Here is a 14,628-nt window from a genome sequence, read left to right on the forward strand (position 1 = left end):
AGACGTAAAATATTCCAGAAAAGATGACCTAGGCACCGAAGATAAAGGAGCCACATTTGGACCAAATTTTACATATGTGTTGGGGCCATCATGTTGGGGAACTGTGCAGAATTAGGGGTGCATTGGAGTTCCAATCATTAGCATAGGGAAAAATGACCATATCTTCACCACAAAGCAGCAATTTGTACCACAGTGAAAAATACTGATCTGTTGGACCTCAAACTTAAGGGGGGGGGGGGGGGGGGGCACTCTATACATTACAATGGACCTTCACCAACCTTTAGTGGGCACATAAATACTTCCTAAACATTCAAAGTCAAGCTTGGATTAAAAGAGGATAATCAACCTCATTGGGGGCAACATCAAGTACAAGAAACACAACCAAGGGCTTCAACCATCATAACTAACATATTAGAAGCTAGATAGGGCAAGATGAGGGCCTAAGTGACAATAATTTGTAAAATTTATCTTAGGCACGCTGAAGATGATTTACTTGGTTGGAAGCACTTTTTGCACATACATTCACATGACCATGATCTTCTTACCCCCATCAAAAAGCCTACATCACAATGGTATACTTTTTTCATGCATAAAATACCCTCAGATGTTATGGCACTAACGTAATATGTCAATACTCTAGAAAGTGGCTCGGATCGGGCACGAAGACTCTTTGAGGTTGTTAGTCCTCAAGAAGTGAACATAGCAACAAACATGTCAACTTAACAAGCTATCCACGACTCTTTGATTGGAAAATTCGCATATGTCCTATCTCATTGCTCTATGTCATCACACCATTTTGATGACTAAAGGGACTCGGATCATCATGGAACTTTAAGGGAAGCTATATTAGGTCTAAGGGGACAAGTCTACAAAGTTTGGTGGTTGTTAGTGGGTCTTCGCAAGACGGACGTCTGTAGCATAGCTATCTAACACTAACAGAGTTATACAAATTGGCGAGAGAGTATTATTGAGCAACAAAATAAGCGAGCAAATCCTTGGGTCAACAATGTTGAGAATATACCAAAGCACATTGTCAGTCTATTCCTCCTTACCATTTATTAGAAAAACACCAAAAGGCAATTAAATATCTTCCCAATACGACATCAATACTTATAATAAAGATCATTCGTAATTTTAGACTCTTCCTATAGAAAGCAAAGATGCCCCAACCTGAGATGTAATATGAAATGAAACCAATTATACTCCAAGGATGCCTCTTGCCTAGTTGTGTGAGCATCCACTTCATTTACTGACCCCAAGCCAATATCTGTGCTCTTGCTCTCATCCCCGTGAAGATCATCGTCATCAAGATCCTCTATGACTAACACCGAGGTCGCTTGATTACTACAAAGAATATCATGAGCCACAGAGCCTTCTCCTTTTCTACAAGAGGCTCTCCCACTTGCAAGACTACATCAAGGTAAACATAACAGAAAACAAATAAACAACCCCTTCAATCATTACTTATGAAATTTTTATTTTACACATTTTCACTACTCGATTCCATAAAAAATAGCAGATAAAATTATAGCAATCATCTCAATAAAACAAAATATTGTAGAATTTTGGCACAAAATGCTCCAATCCCTTCATTTACATGACCAAAAGAAATGCCCTAGCCCCTTTATTTCCACGACCAAGAAGAAAAGCCCTCGGCTTGCCATCGATGTTGGAATTGCGAGCAGTTCCAGCACCCGTCCTAGCCTCGACGGCAAGCCGGGGCATTTTATTGTAAAATCATGGAAGTAAAGGGGTGATGAAGAGTTTTGGGTGAATGGGGCAAAAATGATCGTCCCCTTCCAGTGTTGCGAGCGTGTTGCATCTCAATCCTAGTGTTGAAAATTGGACCATTGATAGGAAGAACAACAGTGCAATTGCACGAAGGGGACATGGGACATGGAAGTGTTCGAGAAAGTCTTTTTTTCTAGACGGCTCGGTTTTCTCCTTACCGAGATGCAAACCAGGAAAAATAGTAAAATTTTCTAAATTTATAGGATTTTAAACTATTTTCTTGTATACGTTGCTGATTTTCTTCCCTTTACCTTCGCTTGCAATTGGCTAATCTTCGCTTCCCTTTACCTTCGCTTGCAACCGGCTGAAGGCAAAGCTAAGGAAAACCTTTCTTGAATACTAGAACATGGACTGTGATAGTCACAAAATGTAAGCCAACCAACACTACTGCACGAGTGAAAGAGGGAAAAAATTAATCCATCCCAAGTGGGCAACTCAAATTTCAAATGCAGGAGACTGTAGATTCACAGAGTGCTTACACACATACAAACAAATAAAAAACCAAGCCGAGGCGAGCACAACCAAGGACAAGAACGCATGTCTCCAAAGGGGGAGAAGGGCCCTAGAGGTTCTTGTTGAGGTGCTGAAACTTGAGGGCCTGCTCGCAGGTGATTTTTGATAGAGTTGAGTGCACCATTAAATTCCTTGACCTACACCATCCATTCGAGAACCTTAGATCGATGCACAATATGAGAAAAAGGAATTACAAAATTGGCTCAATAGCGTCACCGTGTACAACATGGGACTGGTCTACTACTGCAACCAGTCTGCGCCAGTGTGGATTGATTACAACAATAGACCAGTCCAATGTTGTACACGATGATGCTAATGAGTGAGGAGAGATGGATCTAGTGCTAGGTATTATGAATAGCATTTTGTTGGTTACCTAGCTGTCACACTACAACGAGGTTCCATGCTTTGGTTGTGTTTGATGGCAGACAATGACACAACATAGCTCGGACAATCAACGACAATCCGACGGAGTAGACAAAAAGCAACGACGGTTGACAAGTGTCCGAGTAAAATCAAAGCGACACCTCACGATAATGAGCACCAGCAAGGACTACCACTTAGGTGCACATATTGGTTTCGTGACTCAAATGATGACAAGGCACCATGCTTTGGCAATCCAACGGAGCAAACAAAAAACAACGATGGACGAGGAGCGTCGAGTAAAATTGAAGAGATACCTCATGATAGTGAGCGCTGGCAAGGACTACAACTTATGTGCACATAGTAGATAACGAGTAAAGGAATACGACAAGGGCGACGAGTAAAATCAAAGTGGCATCTCATGACAGTGAGTGCCGACAAGGACTAAAACTCAGGCAGACATATTGGTCCTGTGAAGATAGAACCAATCACACCTTCATATGGGATTTCAATGTGTCCTCCATGGAGAGGGAGTAAGTGAGTAAATGGGAAATTTTAAAATATTAGGCTTTGATTGTGTTTTCCATGGCATTGTTGGTGACAACAACATGATTTTTGAAGACACTCTTTCAAGAGCAATGATATGAGAATATTTTTGATTTTCATCACAAATTAAGACATTTCGAATGGCATGTATGACATTGAAAAGGATTGCACTATGCTTTGACTTGTACATTATTTGAATTTACTAAAAAAATTAAAAGTAAGTATTATATTTTCTATACCCTCTCTATTTGACCTGTTACATATACGTGACCTTACCATACTCCAAGAAATCTTGTTCTATCATTTGCAAACAATGCTCTGGCACATTGCCATCTATGGACCTCCATAGGGTCAAACACTAGTTCTTCTTTTTGACAGTTGGTTACAATAGGTCAAGGTTGACACACTTAAATGATATTCAAGATGGAGATTTCTTTCTCTATCCTCTAACATTGTCTAGAGAAAATGTGAAGCTTGAACATGGTGAAAACAATGTTGGTGATCAGATATATGCCCTTGACCACAAAGTCTCATAGTTCTAAAAGATATGTGTCATCTATAAGTTGTTGTTGGATGCAATTGACTCAAAAATTTCACCTATAGTGATCAAAGAGGAGATTGACAATTACAGGCGTTCATGGACAAGTGTCATTGACCTCATTAGAAACCTTCCACTCTTAGTACAACTATGGTAAAGGGAAGAACTATGGCAACCAAATTGGTAAGATAGGTAATCGTGGTTTCCAATGCATCACATGTGTTTCATATTAGCACAATTGGGCCAGTAGAGAAAGGGATTATGTATTGTCATGCCTTGGTGCTCATGTGAGGATTTTTGGAGATGCGATAGCAAACATGTTACATACATGCCTTGCAAGCACATCTACTTTGTGTTTTTAGATTCTTGAGTTTGGAGTACATTGCCCATGAGTTTATGCATCAAGCCGCACTTACAAACATGGAGTTGTTTCGGACTTTAGGAGATTCCCGGATAGCATTGTACACATATGAGCCTGTGTTGACTTTTTTACAAAATCCAAGTGCCAAATTTTTGCTGGACCTTTTTTTCGAGAAGATATGTCACCTAGAATTGCATCGTGTCTCTAGTATAAAGAGGTTGCATGTGGAAAGAGTATTCAATTTTCATAACGGTTTAAAACTCTACAGTTTTATCCATTGACTCACATATTTGTGGTAGTGAAAAAATTATGCATGACATAATTATTTTGTTTCACCATTGTTGTTCTTGCATCAATTTGTCCCCAGATTTGCTCGAAATTTGTTTTTGCTCGGTTTTCTTATCTTGGTGATTAGAAACCCCCACGCTAACATAATGTCAATAGGTCATCACGCCATTTCGGTATTTGAACGAACTCATAATGCAACAGAACTTTAGGATGAGGTCTAAGATACCTAGGGGTACTATCCTACCAAGTTTAGTCACAATCTAACAAGGTACCAAAATCACAATCCATCATGAAAAAGGTTCTGAAAACTGCAATAGAACATACCAAAGATGTTGCCCTATGGTCTAAGAACACTCTCTAATGGTCAAAACATCAAAAAGACTATAGTGGCTTAGCTGTACGACTTTGACTCTTATGCCATGTATTTTTAATGGCGACTTGGACGTACCTGTTTATGACCAGAAACCCAATCCCATAAGTCTTGGAGATTTAGGCATTTGTCCTTGTGGTTGTCTATGGATGCCACCATTTTTTCCAGTAGGTTGGCATACTTTGGTGCTTCTTGACTTGTTTTTATATGTTGACACTGCTTTGTGAAACATGTTCCACGGTAGTAGCAAGAGTTGATGTAGCCTTTGCTTTATCTCCCATGAGAAGTAGTTGTTGATGTGTGTGGGTTCTTTGTGATTGATTTTTGATGAGCAATTTTGAAACTCACCTTGTCTTTGGTTCGTGTGCATGACCGTCTTTTGCATTTGCTCCTTTTACTTGATGACTTGATGGACACTAGGCTTTGGTATCCATACGTGATGATTTTTGTTGTAGAAGCCTTGATTTTGGAGTAGATGACGAGGTATCCATCTAGAGATTGTAGCACCCTCGATTGTGATTGGCTTTTGTTGGCTCTTGGTTCTAATTGCTTGCCTTTGGGTAGAAGCTTGTGCTACATGATTTCTCTTGGTTGTTCCATATTGAGCTACAACTTTTGGCGACCATATTTGAGTGTTACCTTCATAAAATCCTTGTGATTTGAGTAGCTTGGCTGGAATCATCCGCTACTTCACCTATGTTTGTTGGGTAGCTTGGTCGAATTCTAGCTTCGATAACCACACTTGTTGCATTGCTTGTTGCTTTGAAGGTCTCTTTTGATGCCTTTTGTGGCTGTTGTTCCTCCTGCTTGAGTTTTTTGTCTTTTGTTGATAGCTCGTTGTTGAAAGCTCGGCTGGCTCCTTGTAGAACTTGTTTCTTGAGATAAGTAGATATAGGTTGTTACTTTAGGCTTTTTGGCCCAAACATTAGTGGTTCCTTGGAGGTAGCCCTGAGCAGTGATGGACTCATTTGATGCTACCCACCTTGTCACTTTTTGTTGTTGAGGTTGAAATTGTGCTTCGTGTATCCAAACTGGGTTGTTGACTTTGATATGCTCTTTGGATACAACACTTGGAAACTTTGGTTGATAAACTATTTGCTTCGGTTTCCATTGCATTGTCGATGGTGTGGCTCTTGTTGTAGAGGCTTTGAGGGAAGTTTGATGGAGGCTTGTTGAAGGTAAAATTGTCTTTCAAGGTTGATCTTCTTAAGTATTTACCTTAGCTTTATCTTTTTTGGAAATGGTTGGCAATTTCCTCTCCTCATGGATTTGAGAAGCTTCATGGACTCTTACGTTTATCTCGCTGTCCAAGCTTTTGGTTGTTATTGAAAGAAGATTTTTTTTTTTGTAAGGGCCAGACTGTATTTGATGTGATGGGAGTCAATTCTTTCCTTGTACTCCCCAATACTCAACTTGAGTACGGCTTCTGTCACGCAAAAGCTAGGAATCTGCATTTTTGAACTTGTGTACATTATTTCTTCTAGCTCTTTGATTGGCGGATTTTCCATCATTATCCACCTTCCATAAGACATTAGATTGTCATGAAATCTAATATCTAACTAACCCAAATAATTCTCTCATATTGAACTGATCATTTAATGTGGGAGAATGAACGGGAACAAGAGTTAGAATATAGACATGTGCTTATGGATATATCTCAACACGGGACCAAAGTCAATGGGTCCAAATGAGAGATGGTTTGTCAAAGAGAAATGCTAACTAATGGAGCTTGAAAGACCTTAGGTTTAGCTTCATTAAAGACCTCCAAAGGTTAGCGTTAAAAGTCCTTAGAGCTAGGACCTTAGGCAAGCTAGGGAGGAGCTTGAGGTGGGAACCCGGCCAAGCATGAGATGCTTGTCGCGCTTGCTGACAAAGGTGCTCAAAGGGTGAGGTGTTCCAAAGTCAACATGATCCCTACAAGAAGGGGAGCAAGCCCTAAAGCTAGGGGCATGAGAGAGAACACACACACACACACACCCTCAAGGCAAGCCCAAGACCTAATATGCAGCAAGGACATATGTCAAGCACCTACACATGCTACACTCATGTAGTGCCCAAAGCCTATTGGTTGACCTCTAAAGAGGTCCAATGAGAATTTATTTTATTTAATTAATTTTTAAAGAATTATTCAAGTCCTCTCTCTCAAAGGGATATGAAGGACACTTGTCCTAATGTGAGAGATACCCCTCCCCGAGGGTCTATGCACAAAATATACAATTTACACCTTTATACAATTTTCAATATACATCAGAGTTATGGAAGCGTTTATATAGGGGAGGAGTTCTCAGTGCCCAACCAAGCATGGAGTTTAGACCATGACCCGGACTGCATCTAGAGGCACCTAGCGACTAGTGCTACCCCTAAATGGGTGTTATGAATGAAAGCGTACTCAAGAAAAATATAACAATGTGGAGGGTGAATATATGTGTACACCACATTGCGGGAAGAGAGAGAGAGAGAGAGAGTATAGTGGATGATGAAATAGAGTGCACAGAGATGTGAGAGAATGACAACAGAAAGTCTTTACATGCCCCATATAAATGAAATAGGCAACCATGTATTATTGCAATGAAAAAATCTGGGTATGCCATAACATCAAAAGAAATTATGACAAAATAACTAGCAGGGCACTAAACCCTGTGTAGGGATCGACTGGTCCACCCATCCACTTCCGCTCTACTACAGATAGAGAGAATTTCACTTCATCGGGAGCGAGCTAGAACACCTCCAACCTATTTGAGCCAGACATAAGCTAAGGCCGCTTTGCCTCCCTCCATGAACCCAAGCTTTCAAAGGATCCCAAGTAATAGTAGGTGGTAGGGTATCAACACCAACCATACCAATTTAGGCACCACGCCTCTTTGATGCCCAGTCTCGGGTGTTTAGGGAAAGCAATGACAAAATCCCCAACGTGTTAGCCGTGTAGGTCATTCAACCCCTGATGCACTAACCGTGTAGATGAACCTAACAAAAAGAAGAAGACCTAAGCAACACCCCCGATCCAACAAAGCCCCAGGTCAACGACCCTTTTGTCCAAGGCTAAGAGATGTAGGTGATCCTAGTCTTGTAGTGATGCTGTCATGAGAAACATAACAAATGAGTCCAATCACAATAGCACTTTCCATATGCACAACAATCCTTTCCAAGCAGTTTAGACTATACAATGTCTCTATCCTTACATGTTGACCACAAACCATCCAGATCACTTTATGATCTAATCTCAAAACCATAAACCATAATCCGACCACATCACATGGGTGAGCACTCCACCCAACTCAGGTGAGGCACGACCAATCGTGCATAACCACTTTAGAACATAACATGGCTGCAAAAATATTGGCAGTATAACCATATCTAGAAAAGAAAACCAAGAGCCACACCGGATTCTACCATAAAATCACAACCATAATCCATGAGGGAATCTCAGCCCTTAACCACAAATCATGATCGACAATGAACAAACTTTCACACTTGGAGTTTGACATATCCCCTATAGTAAATCAGAGTCCACACACATGACTCTTAAGACATGAGCTTTTTCACGCACAAAAGAAGTTCAACCAGCAACTAAAAATGATATAATAATCCAATTTTGACAGCATCCAACCATGTAAGTTGATGCATCACATCTGCGCTTCACCGCTCTAGCACATAGAGCTCGTTTTGACCTAGAAAGGCGGAACACAACCATAACCATGCATATGAGGCATCCACATAAAAATCCAATTTTTACAACATCCAACCATGCAAGTTGATGCATCACATTTGCGCTTCACCTCTCTAGCACATAGAGCTAGTTTTGACCTAGAAAGGTGGAAATCAATCATACCCCTGCACATGAGGCATCCACATCAACCCATAAATCATACATAAGCGGCTCGGTTAACTCACGACGTCATATGGTACTCCCCCTTGGTAGCACCCCTACACACGTAGGTAAAACCAGTTATGGAATGATTAATAACTCGCATACCCGAGGTGATAACGGAGACCTACATACATTTACCATCAAGTTTCATCAAGATTTTCAATTGGTTAAGTGGGTTTTTCCATCCGGTGAATCTATATAGTGGTTCTCCAAGGATCCTGGGGTCAAAAAATTTGACTGTGCAATGGGAAGCAAGCTGCTTTTTGACCATGTCTCTTAGCTGCTGCGTGATTTTCACACGACACCAAAGAATGAAAATTTTCTAAATGATGTTTTTCATCTCTGCTATAAAGAGTTTGGACTGATTCATAATGGTTTGTGAGTTATGACCGAAACAATGTTCCTACTACTTCTATGACGTGAAACGAAAAGCTCTTTTTATGCACGCACATGATCATAAACACATGGTGGGTATAAATCAGCGTGTTAACCATGATGAAATAATCATGGGGCAACTTCATACGTACTTGGCAAGTCCATACATGCACTCATACATGGAAAAACAATTACCGAGAGGGTGACTACTCAGAATAATGACATAGAGAGAGAGATGATGATGGCTATGGAGTTTAGAGCTTCTCACTGTGCTTTAGAACCAATTAGGGAGCGGTGATGAAAGCTACGTAGAGCTATTCACCACGAGAGCTTTCGGAGAGCACGTACATCGTGAAACGAGAGAGGAGATAGTAAGTAAGTAGAGAGAGAATATCCTTCTTCTTCTTCTTATTCTTCTTCCCGTATACGAGAGAGAAGAGCTAATGGAGATGGTGATGAAGAGCTTGTACCACTCCGTATAATAGATACGTATAGCCTTAACACTAGGTTGGTAATGGGACACTTTTATATCCTGGGACACTTTTATGTCCTGTTAAGTGACCATTTTCCTTGAATTATGTCAAGAGTTTCAAAATGGATTTTGAGGTGCTATCTGTCTAAAAAGTTGTCTCATGAGATGAAAAAACTCGACATTTTTTTGGAATATCAATTCCATCTTTAACCTTGTCCTTGCACAACATTTCACAACCTAAACTGTGTGAAAAAACGGGTCCTGTTTTTGGCTTTTTTTAACTTTTTGCAACTATACCACTCTAGACTTCATGTTTGTGAGGTCTATAATGCTAGAGAACTATCTTTAGTAGTCCTCAACATGTCCTGATGCTTTTAGGGAGAAATAAATGTTAAAGTTGTAAGTTATGACCAAATTACAAAAATTATCAAATCTTGTTTTTTAGCCAATTTTAGGTCTTCTATGATTTTTTTGGTGTCTTTCATGATATGCAAATGCAGTTTTGATTTTCTATGTCGCATATTGTAACATAAAGCTAATATTCCTTGAGTTTTGGGGCACCTAATACCCTATTTTGCATAGTAGACAACGATGGTTGATTTTTTCAATTATAGAAGAAAACGAAACATTCTAGTATATCAAGTATAGCTTTTTCAATATTGTTAATTTCTTGTGACAACTATATGCATTTTGTAGGTAGTAACCATATCTAGTCATAAGGATCAAATTTGGCTAGATATTGAATAGTTTCTATGGGATTCTACAACTCATAATGTTGAACCCAGTTTTTTCATGTTTGCTGTATTTAGCACTTCATCTTTGGCCCCAAGACTCCCCTTGGTAAGAGATGTATTATTCTTTTGACATGCTCCATGGCTCCTTATGAACCTAAAGGACAATAGGGAACTAAGAAAACATGCATATATTATTTGTATTGAGAGTGGCTATAGAAACTTTGATGATAGGTTTGCAGAATGGTAAAAATTCAAATTTTTTGTACCTATTTCTTTTGGCAGAACAAAAAATAGTGATTGAGAAGCAATCATATGTTCTGATCACCAACCCATTGAAGTTAACTAGGGAATTTATCTCAAGTCCTACAAAAATCCCTAATCTTATTTTTATGCAAAAAAACGTAAGAAATGACTGTTTTGATGAAAATGTACTGGTCCATCAACTTTGGAGGCTTGGTGTGACCAAAACATGAGAAATTTTACAAGTTTCTTATTTTTTCCATGTGTAGTAGGCCTTGAACTATAACCTCATGTAAGGATTTTACAAAATGAGTGGATCTACTATGGTTTTGGAGGTTTTTTTCAAAACCCTGAAAGGACACTTTTATGTCCTGTTAGGTTACCAACCTAGTGTTAAGGTAGTAGACACAATATATGGCACTCAAAACTGAGGCTTGCAGGTGATTTTATAGGCACTGCAAAAAGCTGGAGTGAGGCTTTTGGTGGTCAACTCTCCCACTTACCATTCAATTTTTATAGTAAAACTGACCAGTTGAACAGTATCCAGCCAACTAATGGAACCTTGGCTAGACTATGCCGCACCGTGATGTTCCGACATAATTATGACTTTCCTGAATTGCCCGGTGTATTTACAGTACCGCTTTTTATAAAAATAATTCGTGTAAAAATCTCGTTTGGTCCCGTAATTTTTCCTTTGGGTGATCGTTTCTAAATGCGAGGGAGACTAAAATTAATATTTTTATGCTTAGGTCATTCTAAAAAGCACATTGCTTTTCAAAAACGACAAAAACTAAGAATAGCATAAAAAGAAAAATTTTCTAAAATTGAACCACAGGTTCCCCTTGTCTGCTGAGCAGACTCGCTTTTCACTAAAAAGCACTAAAAATAATGAAAAGCTAAAAATAGCGTGAAAGGCACTCGAAAAGCAGATTGTCACAAAATTGAACCATAGCTTGCCTGGAACGCGTAGATTAAGGATCCGACCTTGCTTTTTGCAAAAAAGCACCTAAAAGCATAAAAAAGCTAAAAATAGCAATTTTTTCCAAAACTGAACCAAACATCCGTCTAACCTACTGGAACATGGAAACGGCCTTGCTTTTTACTTTAGAATTTACGATACTGTCAATCGAGTATCTTAATTCAAAATTTGACAAAAGTAGATACTGAAAGCTATTTTTCTTATTTTTAAAAGAGACCCAAAAATTGGGAATCTTACATCCTCCCACACTTGAAAAACTCGAGGTGTCCTCACCTCGACATGAAATCTGGATAATTTAGTCTCATTACATCATCTCGTTTCCAAGTGGCATCTTCTTGAGGATACGTTGACGATTTAACAAGGTGGCCGATTACGTAGAGGCTTAGTTCTACTTTGAAGTATCACTTCTAGATGCACTTAAAAGTTCCATCGGTAGAGGTAGATAATAGAAAACAATCAAGAATGTGTTGCGGATTAGGTACGTACTTCTTGAGTCATATCCCAGAGATGTAGGAAATCTTTAATAAAATCCATGAATATATATTCCCATTTCATTTGTGGAGCACAAATAGGTTGAAGCTTATCGGGGTATCGAACTCGTTCAGCTTTAATATGCTGACATGTTAAACATCTTGTGACATAGTTCAACACATAACACTTTAGTTATGGCCAAAAGAAACTCTTCCTTATAGTAGAGTAGGTCTTAATGTATCCTAGGTGTCTTGCTATATGTTTGTCATGAGCTTCTTGTAATATCTGAAGTTTGATCCCACCTTGATTTGGATACAAAGACGGTTACTGAAGTAAAGGTCATTGCCTTCAACGTAGAAGCCTTTGATTTGTCTCTCTTGCTTCTCCGTGCGATTATTTAAGTTCATCAAGTACTAGATTTCTATGTAATACGGGTCCTGAGGTATATTTTCTCGAATAAGGTCAATTAAGGAAATAGTAGAGGTTGTGACAACCGCTACAGTACTCTTCCTGCTCAAGGCATCCACCACAAGATTTTCTTTCCTAGGTTTATATTTGATTACAAAATCATATTTGCATAACAACCCCATCCATCTTTGTTGCAGCATATTAAGGTCAGGTTGGGTGTAAATCCTCTTTAGGTTTTTATGGTCAGTATGTAGTTCAAATCTCCTTCCAAGAACATAATGTCGCCATACTTTAAGAGCATGCACAATGGCCAATAATTCCAAGTCATGTGTAGGATAATTTAACTCATGTATACGTAATTTACGAGTTTCATAATCTACTAGTTTTCCTTCTTGAGACATAACGCCACCGACACTTGCATCAATGAGCATAGTGAATGCCTTTGAGAAGTCTGGAAGCTATAGCATTGAAACGTTTACCAAAGCTTCTTTGAGGTTCTCAAAACTAGTTTGAGCACAGTTATTTTCTAGGTAAACACTTTAGCCTTCTTAAGTGTATTAGTCAATGGAAAAGCAATCTTAGCGTAGCCTTGAATACATGTACAATACTATCCCGTTGAACCAAGAAAGCCACGTACTTCTCATATTGACTGCAGTGTAGGCTAAGATATAACAACTTCGATCTTACTTGGATCAGTAAAAACACCATCCTTGGATACAATAAATCCCAAATATTCCACCTTGTTAGTGTAGAAGGTGCATTTGCTACGTTTTTCATAAAGTTGATTTTGATGGAGAAGTTCAAGTACTCTCCGCACATGTTGTTTGTATTCTTCTTTGCTTCTTGAGTAAACCAGGATATCATCAAAGAAGACAAGAACAAAATCATCAAGATGCTCTTGAAACACATCGATCGTGAGACAATTAAAAGTTGTGGGAGCATTTGCAAGTCCAAAAGGCATAACTGTAAATTCATAATGTCCAAAACGAGTATCAAATCCTGTGTTTAGTATGTCCTCCTCCTTGATTCAAATTTGGTAATACCTTGACTCAAGGTCAATTTTTGTGAAGATAGAAGCTCCATGTAATCGGTCAAGCAGTTCATCAATCCTTGGTATTGCATACTTATTCTTGACTATTACCTGGTTCAATCCACGATAATCAATACAAAGATGTAGAGTATCATCCTTCTTCCGATTAAAGAGAATTGGAGTACTCCATGGAGAAATGCTGGGCTACATGAAGCCTAATTCAAGAAGTTGAGTTAGTTGCTCCTTGAGTTCCATAGATTCAGGCCCCGTCATTTTGTATGGTCTACGGGCAACTGGTTGAGCTCGTGGAGTAAGCTCTATTGCATGATCAACATCACGCTTGGATGGTAACTGTGAAAGTTCTTTGAAAAATACATCATCAAATTATGTTATCCATTTGGGTTCAGGTGAATCTATCTTCTTCTCCTTAGGGTTAAGCTTTATTGCCTAAATTCTTTCATCTTTTCTATGACTCTTCATAAGTTTGGTAAAGTTCACTAATTTGAGTTTAGGCTTTCCCTGTTTCCCAGTAACTGTAACCCTAGAGTTTTGGTAATTTTTGAAAGTCAATGAAGCATCTTTACAATGTATGTGAGCATCATTGGCCTTAAGCCAATCCATTCCTAGGATTCCATTGTACATTCCTATGGGTAAGACTCTGAAGTTTGTAGAAGTATTGTGACCATCCAAAACAAAATTCAAGTTACTCAACCATTGAAGTAGAAAATTTAACCTTCCTACCCGTAGTTAGTTCCACTGTAAGGTCTGTATCAATGTGTTCACGCAGAATAAGATTTTTGATGCACTTAGGAGATATGAAAGAATGTGTACTCCATGAATCAATCAATAAGGTAAAATGGTTACCTTGATACTCCATTGGGATTTGAATTATTGAAAAATTGTTCATTCACTCCTTGATGTTCAATTGCAGCAGGAACATACACGTTTGCCTCATTTCCTTCACCTCTAGCCCCCTGCGCTCTGTTAATTTGAGGTCTTCCTTGAGGTCTTTGGTTTCCTCCTCCTCTTGCACAAGGTTGAGGATTAACATTTCCATTGTTGTTATTGTTGGCAGGCGGTCCATTCCGGACAAAAGGTGGATTGCCTGGTCTAAAGCTCCCTTGGTTTTGAGGTTGTCTCTGACTTTGGTTAAAGTTCTACTAATTGAAGTTTCTTTGAATAGTCGACGATCTAGGTCTAAAATTTCCGAAATTTCGATTGGAGCTGAAGTTTCTACCTTCATAATTGTCCACCAATACTCTGAAGCTTGAATTATTAAATGGA

Source organism: Adiantum capillus-veneris, chromosome 12 (assembly GCF_014529385.1).
Source record: "Adiantum capillus-veneris isolate H3 chromosome 12, ASM1452938v2, whole genome shotgun sequence".
Classification (NCBI taxonomy): Eukaryota; Viridiplantae; Streptophyta; class Polypodiopsida; order Polypodiales; family Pteridaceae; genus Adiantum; species Adiantum capillus-veneris.